Source organism: Eumetopias jubatus, unplaced genomic scaffold (assembly GCF_037043125.1).
Source record: "Eumetopias jubatus isolate StellerSeaLion01/CBP00866 unplaced genomic scaffold, mEumJub1_p1.0 scaffold_122, whole genome shotgun sequence".
Classification (NCBI taxonomy): domain Eukaryota; kingdom Metazoa; phylum Chordata; class Mammalia; order Carnivora; family Otariidae; genus Eumetopias; species Eumetopias jubatus.
In genome coordinates this window covers 65,524-86,156 of record NW_028274928.1, presented here as the reverse complement: position 1 = coordinate 86,156, position 20,633 = coordinate 65,524, and the positions used below count along the sequence as shown (strand labels likewise).

General features: G+C 48.8%; 1 protein-coding gene across 7 annotated transcripts in view; it reads right to left on the bottom strand.

Moving 5' to 3' along the window:
* Positions 1 to 4,083: 4,083 nt before the first annotated feature.
* The window catches only part of LOC148161589 (putative phospholipid-transporting ATPase IIB), a 53,244-nt gene continuing 36,694 nt past the window's right edge, over positions 4,084 to 20,633 (bottom strand). For 5 of the 7 annotated variants that reach the window (XR_015767515.1, XR_015767509.1, XR_015767514.1 and 2 more), the window contains 3 exons: positions 17,305 to 17,413; positions 7,597 to 9,693; positions 4,084 to 5,546 (listed from right to left, as the gene is read on the bottom strand). The gene's annotated coding sequence lies outside the window, so the exon portion shown is untranslated. Of the gene's footprint in view, positions 5,547 to 7,596; positions 9,694 to 16,672; positions 16,887 to 17,304; positions 17,414 to 20,633 lie in introns of those variants that run through there. The other 2 variants (XR_015767510.1, XR_015767513.1) reach the window with 1 other exon arrangement.

Here is a 20,633-nt window from a genome sequence, read left to right as displayed (position 1 = left end):
CTGTGGCAGCCACATCGTGGGTGAGCCACGTCGCGGATGGAGCCTTGGGTTGCCGGGCTCCAGTGTGCCAGACCGAGGGGCTGGAAGCGACCGAGCGGATTCATTCCCACCAGCCTCCCTAAAGACTGTTAAAATGATTAATCCTAAATTATTTGTAATGCTACATTGAGGGCAAAATATTTTTTAAGAATAAATGAACATTTTGAAATGTTTATTTCATTTTATCTCATTTTTCATTTTCACATATATTTTGTAGTGTATTTAATATTTAATATTTTAGTGCAGTGAATCATGTATTTTTAATTAAATAGATTACATATATTTGGGGGAATTTGCTCAGATGCTTTTTACTGATGTGTGGGTGATCAAAAATGTTTAATAGATCACTCATCAAATTAAATTTTTTTTTAATTTTAAAGGATTAAAAGCATACATAAAATACTGAGAGGAAAATTGGAAACAGCAGAGAACCAAGTGTGATTGGCCAAGAGTTTCACAGCTGTGTCCGTTGGTTCTCTTGCTGAAGCTCGGGAAGTGGACCCCTGCCTGCAGAGCGGAGGGAGACGGAGGGACATGGCCCCTCTCTCGGGGGCCAGTGGGGCGCGTCACTGGGCGCCATCATTAGTGCCCGGCACACGTGGTAAAGGCTGCTGTCTTGTGGAGGCTGAGCCGTGGGAACGTGCCAGTGTTCAACGGCGTCCGACCTAGAAACCCGCACTCACCACTGCCTGATTGTGGACAGGAGCGGGCATGGTAGTAACGTGGCCCATGGTGTTCTCCCCAAACCCCCACAGTGCCTCCTGCCTGTGTGTTCTTCCAGAACCTGCTGCTTGCCCACAAGGAGGGAGACCTGTGTCCACTCCGCTTGGACCAGAGCCTTGAGAGAGGTCGTGCAAGTGTGAGTGCACCCAGCAAACAGCCCACAGCACCCCTGCAGCAGGCACAGAGGGGAGTGTGCCAGAATCCCACATGTGGGTGATGCGGGGCCCCCCACGATGGGCTCACAGTCCCCAGAAGTGCAGAGGGCGTATCAGGGGGTCAAGTCTGAAATTGGGGACGGTCTCCAGAACAGCCTGGGGCTCCATCCCCGGTCCTGCCGCCGAGGACCTCTCCTTATAGCTTTGTCCACCTTGCCCGGGGCACGGCCACAGCGTGGTCGCTGGCTCTCTGCTGCATTTGACTTGGAACCCGAGGAACAGCAATCCAGGCCCCACACCACCCACCGTGGCTGCGCCTCTGCGCCCCTGGGAGGCAAAATCCTAATCAGCCCAGAGCACGGACGGGTCCTCATAAGCCCTGGGATTAGCAGCTCTGTGATGTTCTGTGACACCCTCCCAGGATGGGGGGCTGCCCCCCTCCCCAGCCCCGTTGTCCTGCCAGATTGTGCTACTCATGATGACAAACGACATTTACTTTGGGACAAAACTCAGCATTAAAATGTTCAAGGAGAAAAAAAAAAATCTCCTGATGGTTTTGACAGGGATGAAGTGACTGATCCTTTCCGGGAGTTTAAGTGTCCATGTGGGGAGGGCTTTGGATTAAAACTCTCGGTCCTGGAAACATAACGCATTGTGCTTCCTGCTGCCTGTCACTTGAAACGAAAGTATTTGGCTTAAGCTTATTTTTCCTCTTTAAGCTGCCCAGCACAGACTTTGCCCCGAGAGTGGTTTTACAAAGCAAAAATACTTATTTCCCGAGTTGTGGAAAAGCTGTCCCCCTCCAAGTGACCTGCTTCTGGAGAAGTTAAGTAACAAAGCTCACGTGCGAGGCCCACCGGATGGTTCCTGCCTCCAGGCATGACTGCAGGATTTGCGCCCGTGCGAGGGTCAGTCTGTGTGGGTCAGTCCCGAGCGCAGGGCCGGGGGTCAGGAAGCACCCCCTACCCCTCGCCCCGTCCCTGTCCAGGGCAGGCGTCAGCAGCAGTGGGGGCGCTAGAGACCCACAGGCCACCTCCGGCTGTGCCACATTGGGCCTGGGCTGGCAGGGAGCTCCAGTCTCCCTCTCTCCCCGGGGAAGGGGATGTCCATGCCCAGACCTGCCACGGGGCCAGCGTGGGAACCCATGGTGTCCGTCACAGGTTATGTGGGAGAGCGTGTGAAGCAGGGCACCCCCAGAAGCAAGCCGGTCAGCCAGGCTGGTGGAGGGGTAGGTGGCCTGCCTGGGTGTGAGTGCGTCTCTCCAGGGCCATGAGCGTGTGACCACCCTCGGCCATCCCAAAGGTGCCCAGAAGGTCCTTGGGAAATGCCCGTGGACAGAGGCAAATAACGATGCAGGGGGTGGGGAGGGAGAGAGGCCAGGAGGGGCTGCTCCCTCCTCCAACCCAGCTTAGAAACTCTCCCACCAGGCCTGCCAGAGACACTGGCATCCTGGGGAGGGCCCATCTGGGTCACAGCCTGTGGGGGTGGGGGTCCTCTCCACTGTCCTTGCCGCCATCTGCAGATTTCTCATCTCCTTAAGTGGAAACGGGGGTGCTCCACCCATCCCCAGCTGTGTGCCCAGCATCCGGAACATGCTGGAACATGTGCCCGGAACATGCCAGAACACCCAGCCGAGAGTCCTGCTCGGTTTCTGTTGACTCAGTGAGTTAGGAGGCTGTTCTGAGGAGGCTGGCACAGGGTCACCAGCCCACCCAGGGCTCGGTGTCCTCGTCTATGAAAAAGGCAATGAAAGAGGTGATATTTAGGGACCCCCCTGGGGCCCACATTCTGAGTCTAATGTTTAAAAGAAATGAGATGAAAGTAAAGGGAGAAGCTGGTCAGGGTTAAAGACGTTTCCATGGAAATGAAACACCCTGGCTGGAGTCAGGCCCCTCGGCAGCCCTGAAGTTGCAAGGAAGTTTCCAGAATTACGGCATCTGCCTGCCCATTGAGGGAGAAGCTTACTGTGCCTCAGTCGCTCCACTCAGAGCTGCCTGCTGTACACTGAACATTGGCCACCAAAGCCAGGCATGCCCTAATCCCTGGAACCATCAGTGAGACCTCGTGTTTGGAGAAAGGGCTTTGTGGTTGGGATTAAGTTAAAGATTCTGAGAGACCATCCTGGATTATCAGGATGGGCCGTAAGTGCAGTCCCGCGTGTCTTGGTCCGAGAGAGGCCAGGGGAGAGGTGACATAGGTGCAGGGTAGGGCCGCGTGACCACAGGGGTGGAGACCAGAGTGACTGGCCCAGGCTGCGGAGGCGGGCAGCGCCAAGGCTGGGAGGGCCTCCAGGCGCTCGCCTTCCTGCCACCATCCTGACTTTGGCTCCGTGAATGGACTCCTGGCCTCCAGACGTGAGGGAGAGAGACGAACATCTGTGGGACGTTGTGACGGTGGCCCCAGGGGGCTGGCAGCCGTGCACGGGAGCTGGGCTGCAACTTACCAGGCAGGAAGGTGTGTGGTGGGCTCCGTGGCTCACCCGGCGGCAAGCATGCGAGACCTCAGCCCCGTCCAGCTCCCTGGAGAGGACGTAGGAGGGGCCGTGTGGATGCAGACTCACCTGCCCTGTGAGGATCGCCCCGAAATCCTGAGGCGCTCTGTTCCTTTTACGTCCCTGGTTCTGCTTCACAAAGGCAAAATGACCCCCGGCTGTTCACACCAGTCCCTGCTGACTCCCCACATGACGACGACGGGCTCTGTGTCCCACTGTTCTCGGCACCGGAGGTGCGTGGATCCGCACACAGATCCGCAGGAAGCGTATACGGGCGCGAAGCTCTCAGGTTTGAGCTGGGATTTGTTCTGAGCAGCCCTTCCCGAGGCCTCCTTGCACCCTGGAGCCCTTGCCAGGCCTTTGGGAGGAGAAGCTGCATCCCCAGCCCGGCCTGCTGGAAGGTCCTTCTGCACCACCGCCTCCCTCCCAAGCCACACGTCTGCCAGGACACTCACGCTGAAACACCAGCCCTCACACAAACGTGCGAGGGCCCCTGGGGAGCCCAGCCTGGGGTCAGGCCCCATTGGGAGACAGGAAGTCAGTAGGCGTCCGGAAGGAGCTGACCTGCCTGGGACCACACAGCCCAGACAACAAAGCAGGGACTCTGGGTCCACTCACCTCTGCACGAAGCATTCTGCAATTCACAGAACTTTAATTTCCAGAAATTGAAGCTCGTTCCAAGTGCCAAAACTTTAATAATGTTTTAATGGACTGTTTGATTCAAAATGTTCATTTAAGTATGATTTAAGCTTCTTATTTTTCTGAAATGTGTTTTAGGATGTTCTGCATCCTCAAGTACAATTTGACACGCAAACAAAGCTGCACCACAGGGGTCCCGGGAGGGGTGGGAGGTCCGCACTCGGCTCTCTGGCAGGAAAAGCCACAAGCTGGCACATCTCAGCAGAGAAGCACCTCCTTTCCCCTCTGGCAGCCTGGGGTGGGGGGGGGCAGGTGGGCACTGTTACCGTCCTGCAGGGGCAGTGGGGGGCCAAGGTGGGGAGAAGGCAGCCCTGCCCGCCAGGGAGGGTTTGTCCGGCCTCTCTGGGCAGGACCAGGCACAGCGACGGGGGCCCCGGGGCACAGGGTTACTGGCTGGGGTGCAGGCTCTGTGGGTGGATCTCTGACCAGTTGCAGGAAATGCTATGTGCCTTGTGGTATGTTCTCCCATTCACACTTTACGCAGCTTTAGGATACGCATGTGGTTCCTCACTTGGGGATGTTCTCGGGAGCAATGTCATGGAAGGAGAGGCCCGTTACGTTCTAGGACGCTTGATCGCCTTGACAAATTCTCGGAGAGTGTGCATCACTGGGGGCTTACGATGGTGTTGCCCTTGTCTGTGCGTTTTTACTTTTTAACTTTTACTGCAGTGTCACATGCCTGCAGAAAAGTGCACAATGCACCAACGCACCGCTCCGGGTCTCGTTCCCACGTGCTGTGGAGCCCCCACGCCATGCGAGGAACAGTGTGGTCAACATCCAGAAGCCGTCCTCCCGTCGCCTGCCAGCCCCGAGCCCCGGGACCCCCCTGCCCTGCACATGGCAGCTCATCGCCCACGTGCGCGGACGTCCCAACGGCTCGTTGTATGCTCACACCGGGGACGGTCCTGGGCACCGCACGAAGCTGCCGCTGTGACTCTGTTACCATTTACTCTTCCAGCCTGTGCAATCCAGACCTCTACGATCCACTTTACTATCCGTGGACAGTCGGGTTGTTCCCTGCTTTTGGATATTTCAAATAAAGCTGCTGTGAATGTGCTTGCACATGGCCCTCTCCGTGGGCACAGGCTGAGGGACGGCCAGGTCACGGGGCTGGCGGACATGTTCACCGTTAGCCGGAAGGTTTCCCACCATTCTAACGGCGGACTGTCTACCCCTTGCCGGGGGTGTGGGAGGTGTGTGGGGGGGTGTTGCAGAAATCTCCCTCCACGCTGTAACTTCTCTTTCTTAATGATGTCTTCTAAATAATGAGAGGCCTTGGGCGCCTGGGTGGCTCAGTCGTTAAGCGTCTGCCTTCGGCTCAGGTCATGATCCCAGGGTCCTGGGATCGAGCCCCGCATCCGGCTCCTTGCTCGGCGGGAAGCCTGCTTCTCCCTCTCCCACTCCCCCTGCTTGTGCACATGCTCTCGCTGTGTCTCTCTCTGTCAAATAAATAAATAAAATCTTTAAAAAAAAATAGATAACGAAAGGCCTTAATTCTAAGACAATCCACCGTGTCAGTCTTTGCCCGTAGGTTAGCGGTTGTGCATCCTAAGACTGTACATACATCCTAATGTCATACTATCTTGAGATCCTAAATATCGTTTCCTGTATTATCTGGTAGAAAACTTTTTTGGTCTCTCATTTTTGGCTCCACGGTCTCCCTGGAACTGGTTTCTGTGGATGCTGTGAAATAAGGGTTTTATCAGTCAGCTGTTGCTGGATAACAAGCCCCCCAAATCTAGGAGTTTAAAACACCAGCTGTGCATCTGGCTCATGAGTGTGGGCTTGGCCCGGCTGCTCTGGGCTGTTGTGGCTTCTTGATCTCTGTACCAGCAGCAGGTCACTTGCTTGGGTGACCTGCGAGGCCTCCCTTGTGTTCTGGGGCGGGCAGGCTGACCAGCAGGGGACACAGGTCCCTGGGCCGTATGCCTCTCATCATCCAAGGGCCGCATGGTGGCCATGATGGGGTTCTCAAGGAGAGGAACGTGGCAAGCCCAGGATGCAAATGCTTTTGGGTCTGCACATATGTCCTGTCAGCTACAGTCCTATTGGCCAAAGTAAATCTCGAGCCAAGGCCAGGGCCTGAAAGGGACACCCAAGAAACACAGTGACAGGGCACAGAGATGGGGAGGGGGACTCTGTGGCCACATTTCCAATCCAACACAGTCCATCTGCTGGCCCCACATTGTCCTTGTTCCCCCACATGTAAAACACACTCGACCTCCCCAGGACCCAGGTCTCATTTGACTGTAGCCTCAGGTCCACGTCCTGGATCCTCTCCATGCAAAGAGCCAAGGAGCAGAGAGACAGCATCTGCTCCCAAACCCACACCCATGGCTCCCTGTGCTTTAGAGGGTCCGATTTCTGTGGGACCTTCAGATGCCCCGAGTCCTTTCACCTGGCTGAAGGTCTGCATGGCATCGCCTTCAGTCTTTCAAAGGGGTCGTACCCCTCGGTTTGACTAAAGTTCATTAGCTGCATTTTCCAACTTCGAGCCATCCCAGGCGACAGTTCTGCCCATTGTTTGGCACGCACATAATATAGGCTGTCCGCACCCAGCGTCCGTGATAAATGCCTCCTCGTTTTCCCAGCCTCTGCCAGCCAAAGGACTGGGGTCTTTGTGACAGCAGCATCCCCACGTCTAGGAGGCAATTCCTGTATCGGTCAGGCTTGCAGGACCACACACCACCTCAGAAGGTGGAAGCTGAAGTCACCAAGCGCTCTCTGAGCTCCCGCCCCGGGGGCTGTGCCCCCCCCCCCCCCGTCTGCTCCTGCACCTGCTGTTGTGCGTTTAATGCTGATACGTTCTCAGCCCCGCACAAAGTTACGAGTGTTGCTTCATGCCATTGATAGTTCTCCAGCGTCGCCCACAGGTCTCTCCTCATTGTCATCACCCTTCGCGGACGGCACAGTGCCCGTCCGTCTTCGATGGCGGCCCTTCCGTGTGAGTGACGCCAAGCTGCCCAACAGGAACTCTGTCAGCTGTTTATTTGTGGGGCTGTGGAAACGTCTTCTTTTACTTTCCTTTTTTTCTCTTTGTCCTTGCTGTTCACATCTTCGTTTTTATTTTCTTAGGTGACATTTTCTTTTAATATTCCTGCTTGGTGTTTTGGTGCTTGTTCAGTATCTTTCACCTGGCTGAAGGTCTGCATGGCACCGCCTTCGATCTTTATTGAAATCATCAGCCATTATGTCTTTAAACACTTCTTTGGCTCTTTCCCCCTTTCCTCCTCCCTGTCTCTGGGGTGTGCAGGACCCCTCCCGTTGTGTCACTGGTGCCTTGTCCCCCTTCTTCTGTAGTTGCCAGCGTCTGTCTGTCCATGCTTCCCTCTGCTATCCTCCAAGCAGTCGTCCACTACAGGAATTAAATCTAGGAAGAGCTATACCATACAATCCACAAGGCCGCCGACCAGACCCCAGGTGAGATGCGTGCATTGCCCCACACCGAAGGAGAGGACCCAGCCGGGGTGCCCATCGCCCTCTGCTCACCTCAGTGGGTGTGAGGACTTCATGGGATGGGGTCCCCCGACACATTGAACCGCCAGTCTGCATAGTGAGTGTTAGCAAAGCTCAGTTTCTTTCTCATGGTTGAAGAGCAAATACAGGGAAAAAAAACTCCGTTATTTTCACGCACCGCAGCTTCCTAACCAGCATGCTCACATCGTCGAGAGGGATCTTCCCCCCTTCCCCCCACGTCCAGTGGAAGACGGTCTCAGCCTGATCCCAAGAGGCGCCCAGAGGAACAAAGCGCCTTCTCTCTGCAGCTCTGACAATAGCTCTGGGGAGCGTGAGCAGAGCCATGACTCCACTCCGTGGAAACCACACTGTGCACCCAAACCCCAGGCTTTCATGCTGTTTTGAAGACGTCTGGCCTACATCTTATTTTTGCCCTAGGATGTTTTCAGAGACAGCCTCTGTCAGACTGAATTTGAGTCACTTCTGGGCTTATTTAAAATTTGATGTTCTTGGTGCAATGTTCTCAGCTAATCGCTGTCTGTTCTGGGAAGAGCTGAAGCATCTCCCTCATCTGAGTCAGCTTCGGACTTGCCCCCAGCCGCCTGGAGGAGCGGCCTGTGGCCACCTCACCTTCGCACACAGGCACGCACCACCATCTCTAGGCTGCTCCTGACACAAACACCTCTGGGGCATGGCCTCTCCCTCACGCACGGTCATTCCAGCTTCAGGCTGCTCTCAGCTCCCGGTCTTCTCCTCCCCGGGGTCCAATCAAGAGCCGCACACCCTCCGTCCCCAACACAGTCACAACCTCAAGCCACTGCAGAGAGAAGAGGCAGCAAGGCCAGGGGACAGACAGGGTTGGGGAAAAGCAGGGCGACGGCCCCCAGGGGCTAAGAAAGAGAGATTACACGGAAGGAGAAAGAAGGAAGGAGGTGACAGAGCAGAAATCATGTGAGAACAGACGTGCAACAAAGAAAACATCAACAAGCTGAAACTTGGTTCTGGTAAATCATCAATAAAATTGATACTATCACAAATCAATGACTGCTCTCAGGAGCGGAAGCATGGGCCCCTGCAGACCCCACACGTTAGACCTAACCGTTAGCAAAGTCAGGCCGCGCAAAATAGACGAGATCCTTGAAAAACAGGACCTCCCAAAATTGACACAAGCAGATATAAAACTCTGAAATGTCCTATGTCTTACAGAAATTGAGCCTGTAATCAGACACCTTCCCAAAGAAAAGTGCAGGCCCTGAGGGGTCCCTGGTGAGCTTTCCTTTAAGGAAAAATGAATATACTCTTGCTCTTGCTTCTGAAAAACTAGGAGACACACCCAACTCACTTACCGAAACCCATGGGCCCGTGCTCCCCGTGAACATCACACAAAACCTTAAACACAGTTCTAGCAAGTTGAATTCAGTGACTGAGAGGAGCTATGCCAGGAATGCTTATTGTTTGAACACTCAAAATCAATCAACGTGGTGCCTGGGTGGCTCAGTCATTGAGCGTCTGCCTTCGGCTCAGGTCGTGGTCCCAGGGTCCTGGGATCGAGCCCCACATCGGGCTCCCTGCTCAGCGGGAAGCCTGCTTCTCTCTCTCCCACTCCCCCTGCTTGTGTTCCTGCTCTCGCTCTCGCTCTCTGTGTGTCAAATAAATAAATAAAATCTTAAAAAAAAAAGTCAATCAACTGATTGACAGAACAGAGGAGAAAAACCGTAGGATCAACCCAATAGGTGCAGAAAAAAAAAATGATAAAGTCGAGCCTGTTTGTGATTTTTTTAAAGAACTACTTGCAAACTGGAAGTGGAAGGTCCCAATCTGATAAAGCCGTTTGCAGAAACCTTGCAGGTGAGGTCATGCCTGATGGAGGACCATTAAGCATCACACAGGCACTGGAATGGGGAGATAGAAACACTTTCAGTCCGTGGCGCTGTGGCACCCAGTGTCTGTGTGGACATAAGGAACTGTGGTCTTTGTGTTACGGCACACACAGACCGACTTAAAGTGGGTCACAGACCGAGATGGGGGGAGGGACACACATGCAATTGAGATTCTGGAGGAAGTCACAGAAGGATGTCTTCTGACCTTGGCTTTGGTGAGGACTTCTTGGGCAGAATGATAAAGTACAAACTGTAAAATAAAAATATCGATAAATTAGACTTCATTGAAATTGAATACTTCTGCTCATCAAAAGACACCATTCAGAAAATGAAAAAGCAAACTGAAGTCCAGTGAAAATATCTGTGATCCGTGGGACAAGGGACTTCTCCCCAGAACACATAGAGAACAAGAAGCAATAAAAAGGACAAACACCCCAGCCAAGACTTGGCAAAGATGTGAGCTGACGCTGCACAGAAGAGGGCGTCTGCGTGGCCAGTAAGCACGTGAAACTGCACACAGCATTGTTGCTGGGTAGAGATGAGATGCCGCCGCACACTCCCCAGGATGTCTGTGATGAAAAGCACAACAGCACCAGGTGTCGGCAAGGGTGCAGGACGGCAGGGACGCTCATCCACGGCCCGTGGGAGTGTCAGCAGCACAACCACTCTGGAAAGCCTTCTGATGGTTTCTAGTAAGGCTGAGCACGCGTCCACCCCAGGGCCCAGCGACTCTCCTTCCGAGCGTGTGCCCAGAAGGGACGGGTGCCTCTGTCCACAAAAGACCGGGACAGGGATGGGCACAGCAACCTCGTTCATGACACCCCTGAACTGGAAACAGTCAGCACGTGGAGGCTGGACACAACTCGCGGCCCCCGTGGGGGGGGAGCAGCCCGCCGTGGAGGTTAGCAGGACCGTGCTGTGCGTTACCCCACGCATGGTTCTCAGAGATCATGTTGATGGAGAAATCAGAGCAATGGGGCAACGGTAGGACTCCATTCAGCTGGAAGTTCTGGAAAGGCCAAGCGAACGTGCGGCGCTCGCAACCAGATAGACTACGCATGCAGGGTGGAGGCGGGGCTGCCACCTGGGAGGAGGCAGGGAAGGGCCCCCGAGTCCTGCCCCGGGGGTGGTCACATGAGCGTGTACAGGCATAAAACTGATTCTGCTAAGATTTGTGCATCTTACTCTGTGTAAATTAATTTTAAAAAATTAATCAAAAAACCAAACAAACCAAGAACCTTTCAAAATACAACCTGACATTGGTCGTGAATCCGTGGGGCGTGAGAGACGTGGCAGGGTCAAGGCTTCGGCAGCAGCGGCCGGTGAGTGACAGTCCCAGGGACGCCTGCAGGCCGCTGTGGGACGCCCGCCACCCCAGCCCTGGGAACGACACCCGAGTCCCAAGTCGAGCTAGCCAAAGACGGTCACTTTCTTCTAAGCGCATTTTATAGAGGATCTTTACATCAACGTGTTTGCTGTCTGTCCCCCTTCGGCTCGACCAAGGCATTGTTGTCATATAATACACCGCATGTCTTCAAGGACACGGTTTGTTGAGTTCTGACACACATGTGAAAATATGTCCACAGCCCAGACAATGAACCATGCCGCCACCCGCAGAGCCCCGGCCGCCGGTGTGAGTGTTTCGAGCGTTGTCCGTGTCACGGGGACACATCCTGCTCTCCCCTAACTAACGATCTCATTCCCAGCCTCGGCTGGGTGGGCTGCTTTTGGGGAAGCGTGACTGGAGAAATTTGCTCGGGGCGGAGCGGAGCCTTGCGGGTGGGCGGTCTGACGCACTGTTCTGAGCATCTCAGAGCTGCAGCTAGAGTCCTGGGGCTGCCTGCAGCCAGGGGCAAAAGGAGGACGCAGGGAAACCATCTAGGACTGTTTGGAAGGTCAATTGCTGATTCAATTTCTTTAAAAGATACAGGCCTACTCAGATTATCTGTTTAAGTATACTTAAAAGTGGACATGGCTTTCCTTTTCCACAGAAAACATATAGCAGAGAACACTTTTCCCAGAGTATTTCTATAAGAATGTGCTTAAGAACTCCAAGTACAAAAAGATCAAATACTGTAAATATAACAAACCAGAGTTAAGTCACATAAGGAAGTAGCCATCAATGCCATTCAAAGAACAGATCACTACGAAATACTAGAAATTAAGGAGATGAACGTATTCTTGACAAGAAAACAAATTTCAAACTAAAGTCAATGAGCATATACATGCATTTTTTTTTACATCCCAGATTTTACCTATCAGTCATTTGCATCAGAATAACCAGCCACAGAGCAAAGCACTACAGTTGAAAGAACACTGGGTTTGACATCAGAATGGTCTGGGTTCAAATATGAACTCTACGAAAACTGCAGTGGCTCAGGGCAAATCACATGGCCTGAGCTTCAGGTCCCTCACCTGTAACATGGAGATAAGCCAACCTACCTTGAATGGCAGTTATGCAAATGAGCAAGTTACTGACACTCACGAGGTAGTCAAAAAAAAAGCAGTATCATCATCATCTACACGTAAAAATGTCCTTCCAAAGATCACCAATGATGATCTATCTTGTTTAAAAAGGTAAATTTGCATTTGTCTTTGAAATAAACCCACTGACAATTATTTTTAAAATATTCTGAGTTGGAGTGTCACAGAAGTGTAAAAGATATGATTAGTATACCTTCTTCAACATTTTTTACTATTTTTAGGTGACAATGACATAACAAAATCAGCCATTTTAAAGTGAATACGGCACTGAGTCCATTCACGATGTTGTGCAACCCACTCTATCAAGCTCAAAAACATTTTCCTCACCACAGAGGACGTGTCATGCCCACTAAGCAGCTGCCCCCCGCCCACCGCTGCCGCCACTTCCCAGGGCCGTGGCGACCACAACCTGCTTTCTAGCTCCATTCATCTACCTGTTCTGATACTTCGTGTAAATGACATAGAGTCCGTGACCCTTTGTGTCTGATTTCTCTCACAGAGTGTAATGTTTCCAAGGGGCATCCAGGTTTATCAGTATTCATTAATTTTTATGGTTGGATAATATTCCAATGTGAAAAAACACCATAATTTGTCCATTCACCCACCGGTGGACATGTGGGCAATTATAAATAGTGCTGCATGAACATGGGTGGATGCCTATCTGCCTGAGTCCCTGTTTTCGATTCTAAAGGCATCTGGAAATGTCTCAATCCGCCTTCATTTGTGAATGAGAGGTTTACGGACATCCAATGCTTGGTGGACCATTTTTTTCTTTTCCCATCTTAATAATGTCACCCCACGTCCTTCTGACCTCCAGCGTTTCTGACTCAAGAGCCCTTCCTTGTGTGTTTCTCTCTTGCTGCTTTCAGAATATCCTCTTGGTCCTCGGGTTTCAACAGTTTGATTGTCATGCGTCTCAGTGCGGATTTCCTTGCATTTATCTTTCTAGGGATTCACTGATTTTCCCGAGTATGTAGTCATGTCTTTCATCAAATTTGGGACGTTAATGGCTACTACTACCTACAACATTCTCTCCACCCTTTCTCCCTTCCAAGATGCCCAGTGTGTGCACATGTAGTACGCTTGGCACCACCCACAAGTCCCTTAAGACCTGCTTATTTTCCTTCACTCTTCCTTCTGCTTCTGAGAATGGGTGATTCCACTTGAAATTATCTAGTTATTGAAATGACCTAGGTTCAAGGTCGATTCCTTCTTCTGCCAGCTCAACTCTGCTACTGAAACTCTCCAGTGAGTTTTTCCTTTAATTTATTGTACTTTTCAGCACCAGAATTTTTGCTTTTTGCTTCTTTTATAATTTCTATACCTTTATTGGTATTCTGTATGTTAATACATCATTTTTCGGGGTGCCTGGGTGGCTCAGTCGTTAAGTGTGTCTGCCTTCGTTTCAGGTCATGATCCCAGGGGTCCTGGGATCGAACCCCACACCTCGGGCTCCCTGCTCAGCGGGAAGCCTGCTGCTCCCTCTCCCTTTGACCCTCCCCCTGCTTATGTTCCTTCTCTCGCTGTGTCTCTCTCTGTCAAAGAAAGAAATATAATCTTAAAAAAACAAAACAAAACAAAAAAACCCATCATCTTTCCTAATCCTGTCAGTGTTTTTCAGTTGTTTCCTTTAGCTCCTTGGACAGACTTAAGGCAGCTGATCCAGACTTTGTCTCCTAAGTCCAGAATCTGGGCTTCTGCAGGGACGGTTTCTGTTCATTTTCTCTGTGACTAGGCCACATGGTTTCTCTGCATGTTCTGTAATTTTTTTGTGGAAACCTGTACACTTTGACTATTATAATCTGGTAACTCAGGAAATCAGGCACTTCCCCCTCTTCTGGGTTTGTTTTGTTGTTCGGTATATGCTGCAGCCATGCACGTAGAGTGACTTTTGTAGACTCATTTTGTAAAGTGTGTATTCTTTGTCATGTATGGAGAGAAGTCTTTCAGCCAGTGTTTTGGAAAGGATTTCCTTACATGGGGAGGGGGCGAGACTAAGAAAGGGAAGGATGGTGGGAGGGAAGAAGGAAAGCGTTGCAAGGGGGGAGAAACGAAGCAAGGGAGGGAGAAAGGGAGACCAACCTCTCCCGATCGTCGCAGACTGCCTCTGTGCTGGGGACTCCAACACAGAGCCAGGCTGCCTAGAACTCAGCCTGAGCTTTCACCTCTGCTTGCACTGAGCCTAGAGACTGGCCAGAGGCAAAACGCTTTCTCGGGTTCTTTTCTGAGTGTGATCTAGGGCTGGCCTTGGATGTGACTTTCAAAACTCCCCAGGAAACACAGGCACTTTTACATGCCCCAATTTTCCAAAGAAGTCCCCTCTCCAGCTTCCTTGGCTTGGCACGTGACCCTCTATTCTGTGTGTCGACTGTCAATGCTGGCCCCAAGCTACTGCTGCCTCTCCTCAGCCTGACATGGGCTTGAGAAATGCCCACTGGCTTTTGGCTCCTCTGTCCTGAGTGACATCCATGTTAGATGAAAGAAAGACATCCTGAGTCCGTCCTTCATGTGTCCCTCACAGGTTGGACAGACAGACACAATTCTCTGCAAGTAAGTTCTGCTCTACTCCCTTCAGAGCAGGGTCCAGAGTCCCCAGTCAAGAATGTGGGCTGCATTCCTCATGGCAGGAGCTTGGCTTTTCCGTGCTTCTGTGGAAGAAAGGAAGGGCATGCAGGACTGCCTCCTCTGCCAGTTTCTCAGATGCCACCATACCATTTAGTTCTGAATGATACAATTAATACACAGAAACAAATCTCTACACAGTCCAAATACCACAGTTAAAAACAATTTAAAAAATAAGCCAGGATCTGTATTATAGTCTAAAAAAGACATACCAAGGTTACAACGAATTTGCCTGGCCATTCTGGGGACTCTCTTTTCCAAAACGCAAGCATACCTCTTTTCTACAACACACCTAACCTCTATCATGCCACAGCTTTAAGCATCAAAGCTTCTTAATAGTTAATCATTCAACTTAAGCTCAAAAGAATAGTCTTTTCAATAAATGGTACTGGGACAACTGGATACTCACATGCAAAGGAATGTGAACCTATATCACACACCATACACAAAATATGAAATGAAAGTGGATCACACATCTGAATGTCAGAGCTAAAACTATAAAATCCCTGGAAGAAAATACAGAAGTAAATCCTGGTGACCTCGGGTTGGTAAACTGTTTCTTAGCTCCAATGCCAAAGGCAAAAGCAACAGAAGAAAACACAGATGAGTTGGACATCATAACATGAAAACTCTGTGCGTCAGAGGATACCGAGAAGAAGAAAACACACGCCACAGAACGAGACAAAATATTTCCAAACCATATATTGACAAGAGACTTAAATCCAGATTGTATAAAGAATGCTTACAAGTCAATAATTAAAAAACAATTAATCCAGTTAAAACAGTAAGCCCGGGGACGGGTGAGCCTGGGGATGCGTATTAACGAGGGCACGTTCTGCATGGAGCACTGGGTGTTGTACGCAAACAGTGAATCATGGAACCTACATCAAAAACCAATGATGTAATGGATGGTGACTAACATAACACAGCAAAATAAAATTAAAAAAAAAAAAAGGTGGTATCTTAAAAGAGGTACACACAATGAGAAAAAAAAAAAACAGTAAGCAAAACATCTGAATAAACACCTCTCCAAAGACATACAATCACCTGATAAGCAGATGGAAAGATGCTCAATAGCACTAGTCGTCGGGGAAAGACAAATCAAGCCACGGTGAGATACCACTTCACACCCGACAGGACGGCCACAATAAAGAAGACAGACAGTAACAGTGCCCGTGAGGATGTGGAGAAACTGGAACCTTCACACACTGCCGGTAAGAATGCAAAATGGGGCAGCCAATTAGGAAAACAGCTTGGCAGTTTATCAAAAACATAGTTACCATATAATCCAGCAATTTCACTTCTAGGTATATTTACAAAAGAAATAAAACAATGTTCACACAAAAACACTCACATACGGACATTCGCAGCAGCATTATTTACAACAGCCTAGAGTAGAAACAAACCAAACGTCCGTCTACAGATGAATCGGTGAACACGACGTGGAATACCCCAGAGTGGAATATTATTTGGCAACAAACAGAAATAAAGCCTGACAGGTGCCACAACACCGACGAACCTTGAACACAGAATGCCAAGTGAAAGAAGCCTGTGACAAAAGCCCACATACTGCACGATTCCACTTCTGTGACCTGTCCTAAGAGGCAAATCCACGGAGACAGAAAGCAGACCGGGGGCTACCTGGGCCTGGAAGAGGGTCAGAAGGGGCAAGAATGCGATGATGGCTAATATATTCACTTTCTTTCTAGAATGTTAAAAATGTTCCAAAATTAGGGGCGCCTGGGTGGCTCAGTTGGTTGGGCGGCTGCCTTCAGCTCAGGTCATGATCCTGGGGTCCTGGGATCAAGCCCCACGTCCAGCTCCCTGCTCAGCAGACAGCCTGCTTCTCCCTCTCCCTCTGCCTGCCACTCTGCCTACTTGTGCTCTCTGTCGAATAAATAAAATCTTTAAAAAAAAAAAAAAAAGGTTCCAAAATTAGATGGTGCTAATAGTTTCATAACTCTGTGAACATACCAAAAACCATTGAACTGTATACTTTAAATGGATAAACTTTATGTTATATGAAATATATCCCAATAAGCTACAGAAATATTTTTTGGAGAATTATTTCAAATAAATAAATCCAGTGTACAAATGTCCACATGTAAACAGAAGATACAAACTCCATTTTAAACCTCATTTTATAAACAGGCTTCCAAGTTCTTATGCATACTTGTCTAGCTCTTCACTGCCCTCCTTCACTGTCCCTCGCTGAGGTAATGACTGTCACGGTGTCACTTTCCGACAGGCATAATGCCTGCCTATAATGGCTTCTCCCACACTCCTCTACGCATCGCTTCTTCTCCACTGGGACTGAGAGACCAAATAAACAAGCTCCTTAAAAACATAAAATTAGGGAAGGGTTAAAGCCCTGAATGAAGTGAAGGAGAAATGGGCATAAAGCAGTTATCATTTTGGATCATGACATTTATTGTAGGGGCTCCAAGTCCCTTCACTTAAGGCCATGGTACCAGATGTCTGTCCGACCTTTACGACTGCGTTTAAATAGAACACAAACAGAGATTTTAGGTAAGGTGATATTCACAGAAAATGTGCATACACCAGTTGGGTTTCACATGTGTTCTCTTGAAATTGTAGTCATGAGATTACTAAAAAAAATTATTTAGATACCATATGTAATCGAAAAATACTATTTTCTAACAGAATTAAGACACGTTTTCTTTCACTTATGTTAACTCTAAAATGATGATTACAGTTAGCAAATGATAAGCTAGATCAAAAGGGTCTTGCTAACCTCTTACTGTAAGCTTGCTCTATAGCTGTGAATTCACTTCCTTGTCTCGCTGAAAACGCCGGAGTTCATCAATTGCTTCACTCATGATAGTAACAGCCAAAACAAATCCCTATAAAACAAAATAAAATATGGTATTTGAGAAAACTAGCTTTAACAAAAAAGGTAAGGGAATATTCTTTTACCAAGCAGTTTTACTTCCCCCCCATTTATGTTACTTCTAAAACATAAACGAAAACAAAGAAAAAAGACAAAAAAGTAATAATGAAACACTACAAGAGGAATATAATACATACTAAAAGATTTACAATTCTCCCTATTCCCAAATAATTTTTTTAAATTCACATCATAACATGTACAAGCTAAACATCAGAAAATACTTAGTAACCCAAAGAAAAAAGAAATCAACAATCTGAAAAAACAAAAAAACAAAAAAAAACCCAGGAATTCTATTTAGAACGCTCGTGCCTTTAAATATCAAATTACCAAAGGCTGACATAAAATCTTATGCTTTCTGCGCTTGAATTCTGTTGGTGGAAGAAAGCAGAAAGGAACGCGGCGCAATCCCAACACGACAGCCTCCTCCTGTGCAGGCTTGTCCGCTTTGTAAGCAAAACCTCAACAGGTCAACTTGAGGCTACAGAAATAAACTCTGATGTGCTTGTGATCTCTTGTGAAATCTGTTATGCCCCCGACATGTGGCTGACAGCTCAGAGGCTACACTTGTGTTTTCCGAGTGTGAACACTCTTCAAGTCTACCTCTCTATGACCACAGACTCTTCAGAAGGCTGCATGTTACACGGACGCGCATTCCCCAGGCTACTCTGTGAATGACCCAACGCTGGACAACTGCCCTCAAAGGACAACAGTCTGTCACTCCAGGGCTATGTCTGTGTCACCAACAGGCCACATGAGGTGAGCCCTTGTGTTTACTCAAAGTTGATCCTCCCTGCTACGCTCAGAGTTGTACCATCACCGCCATCTGACTGTACACTATTCTCATCACCCCAAAGAGAGAGAAATCCCACACTGGACAGTGGTCACCCTCATCTCCTCCAGCCCCCAACCCCTGGCAACCACGAGTCCAACTTTCTGTCTCTATGAATTCGCCTCTTCTGGGTGATGTGGCCCGTGTAGCATTTTGATGAACAGCCAAGCTTCCTCCCAAAGTGGTTATAACCCTTAACGGGAGCTTATTGGCCATTCGTATCTTCTTGGGATAAATGTGTGTTCAGATCCTACACCCACTTGTTAACGGTGTCATTTGTCTTTTCACTGTGAAGCTGTAAGAGCTCTTTCTATTATTCTGGAAACAAATACCTCGTTAGACATGGGATTAGCATATGTGAGAGTACAAATATTTTCCCCCACTCTAGGTTATCATTTTATTTTCCTGATGGTATCCTCTGATGTCCAGAAGTTTTTAATTTGGATAAATACAATTTAAGTTTTTTTTAGTCACTTGGGCTTTTACCGTCCAAGATCACAAAAATTGGCCTCTATGTTTTCCGCCAGGAGTCTTACAGTTTTAGCTCTTCCGCTGAGGTCTATGATCCATTACGAGGGGTTTTCTGGGTATGACCTGAGGGAGGGGCCCAACTTCCTTCTTTCGCATCCAGCTGTCCAGGTGCCCCAGCACCATTCGTGGAGTGCACTGAACAATCCACCGGACGGTGTGAGCATCCTTGCCGAAAACCAATCTGTCATGAATGTAAAGGTTTATTCCTGGACTCTACGTTGTATTCGTTGGTCTATTCATTTCTCCTTCTGCCAGTCCCACACCTTCTTGATTACTGTGGCTTTGAAACGAGCTCTGACATGGGGAAGCAGGAGTCCTCCAATGCTGATCTTCTTTTCTGGGTTGCACTGGCTACTCTGGGTCTCCTGCATTTCCATATGAATTTTAGAGTCAGCTCGTGAGTTTCTGCCAAAAAGCCAAGTGGGATTTTTGACAGATTGTGCTGAATCTGCAGATCAATTTGGAGAGTGCTGCCACTGTAACAATACTGTCTTTCAATTCCTGAACATGGGATGACTTTTATTTATTTAGATCTTTGATTTTTTTTTTAAAAAATGTTTTATTAGTTTCCAGCAGGCAACCCTGTATTTTAGCTAAATCTATTCCTATTTTTTTCTTTCTGATGCCACAACAACGGAACTGTTATTGTAATTTCATTTTCAGATGATCACTGCTGGTATACAGAAATACAAGTGGTTTTGTGTATCTATGTTGTACCCGACAACCTTCCTACCTCATTTCTTAGTTCTAACATTTCTCTGTGTGTGGACACCTCAGACTTCCCAGTGTACAAGATCACGCCACTGTGAAAAGAGCCCAGGCCTCCTTCTTCCCTTTCTATCTAGATGTGTTTTAGTACAGGTAAAGACAGAGAAAAAACTATGAAAATCCAAAGCAGGAGACACCAAAATATTCTCTTAACAAACTTAGTGTTATCAAAAGCCTTAAAATTTGCACACACTTTAATCAAACAGTTTCACTTCCGGAAATTTATCCTAAAAAACAAAACAAAACAAAAAAAACAAGGATCCCAGCAGCATCCAATATAAAAAACTGGAAATAACCTGAATGTCTATAAATAGGAAATTCATGGTACACCCATATGTTGAAATACTGTATTTCCTGAATTCAAAGATGCGGTTAGTCTCAGGTGCGAAGACAATACCACTTTAAAAACAAAAACTCTAAGTCTCAACTGAGTTTTAGTAACATGAAACATAACGCATCCACCGAAGCAGGAAATACAGTTCTATGCAGCTGTTCTCATGCAGGAGAATATTTACTGTTGCAGACCATGTTCCCAGTGTATACGTAATTTCTTACAATTCTACTTGGGACCCCCTCGCCTTGAGAGAGAGAGGGGACAACGGCTGTCAAGCCTATGTTCCTCAGAGACTGAAGACAGTATTGTCAGAGGAGTGGCTCTGAATCAGGCAAACGTGGCACCATCACCGGGAAGGTTTTCTGCACTATAGATCTGCTCGAGCCCTCTGCCTGGGACGTGTACTTTCACCTCCCCTCTCCAAAGAACAGGCCCACACATACATATGTCACCTAGACTCTCCAGGTCAGTCTGACTTCCACCCTGGACACCTATGGCTTAAAGACAGCAAAAGTTACTTCTCCATTCATCAAGTAATTATAAACCACAAAACATAATAGTTCCTAGTGCTTCCAAGAACTCAGGAAGTGAAAATAAGCTCTCATTTCTAAAGCAGTAATATTAGAGAAGATCACCAAATAGGGGCAGGTCCCAACTTCTGAAACTGGAGGTAAGCACTCTTCAAGGAGACAGAGCCCTGGTCGCAGGCAA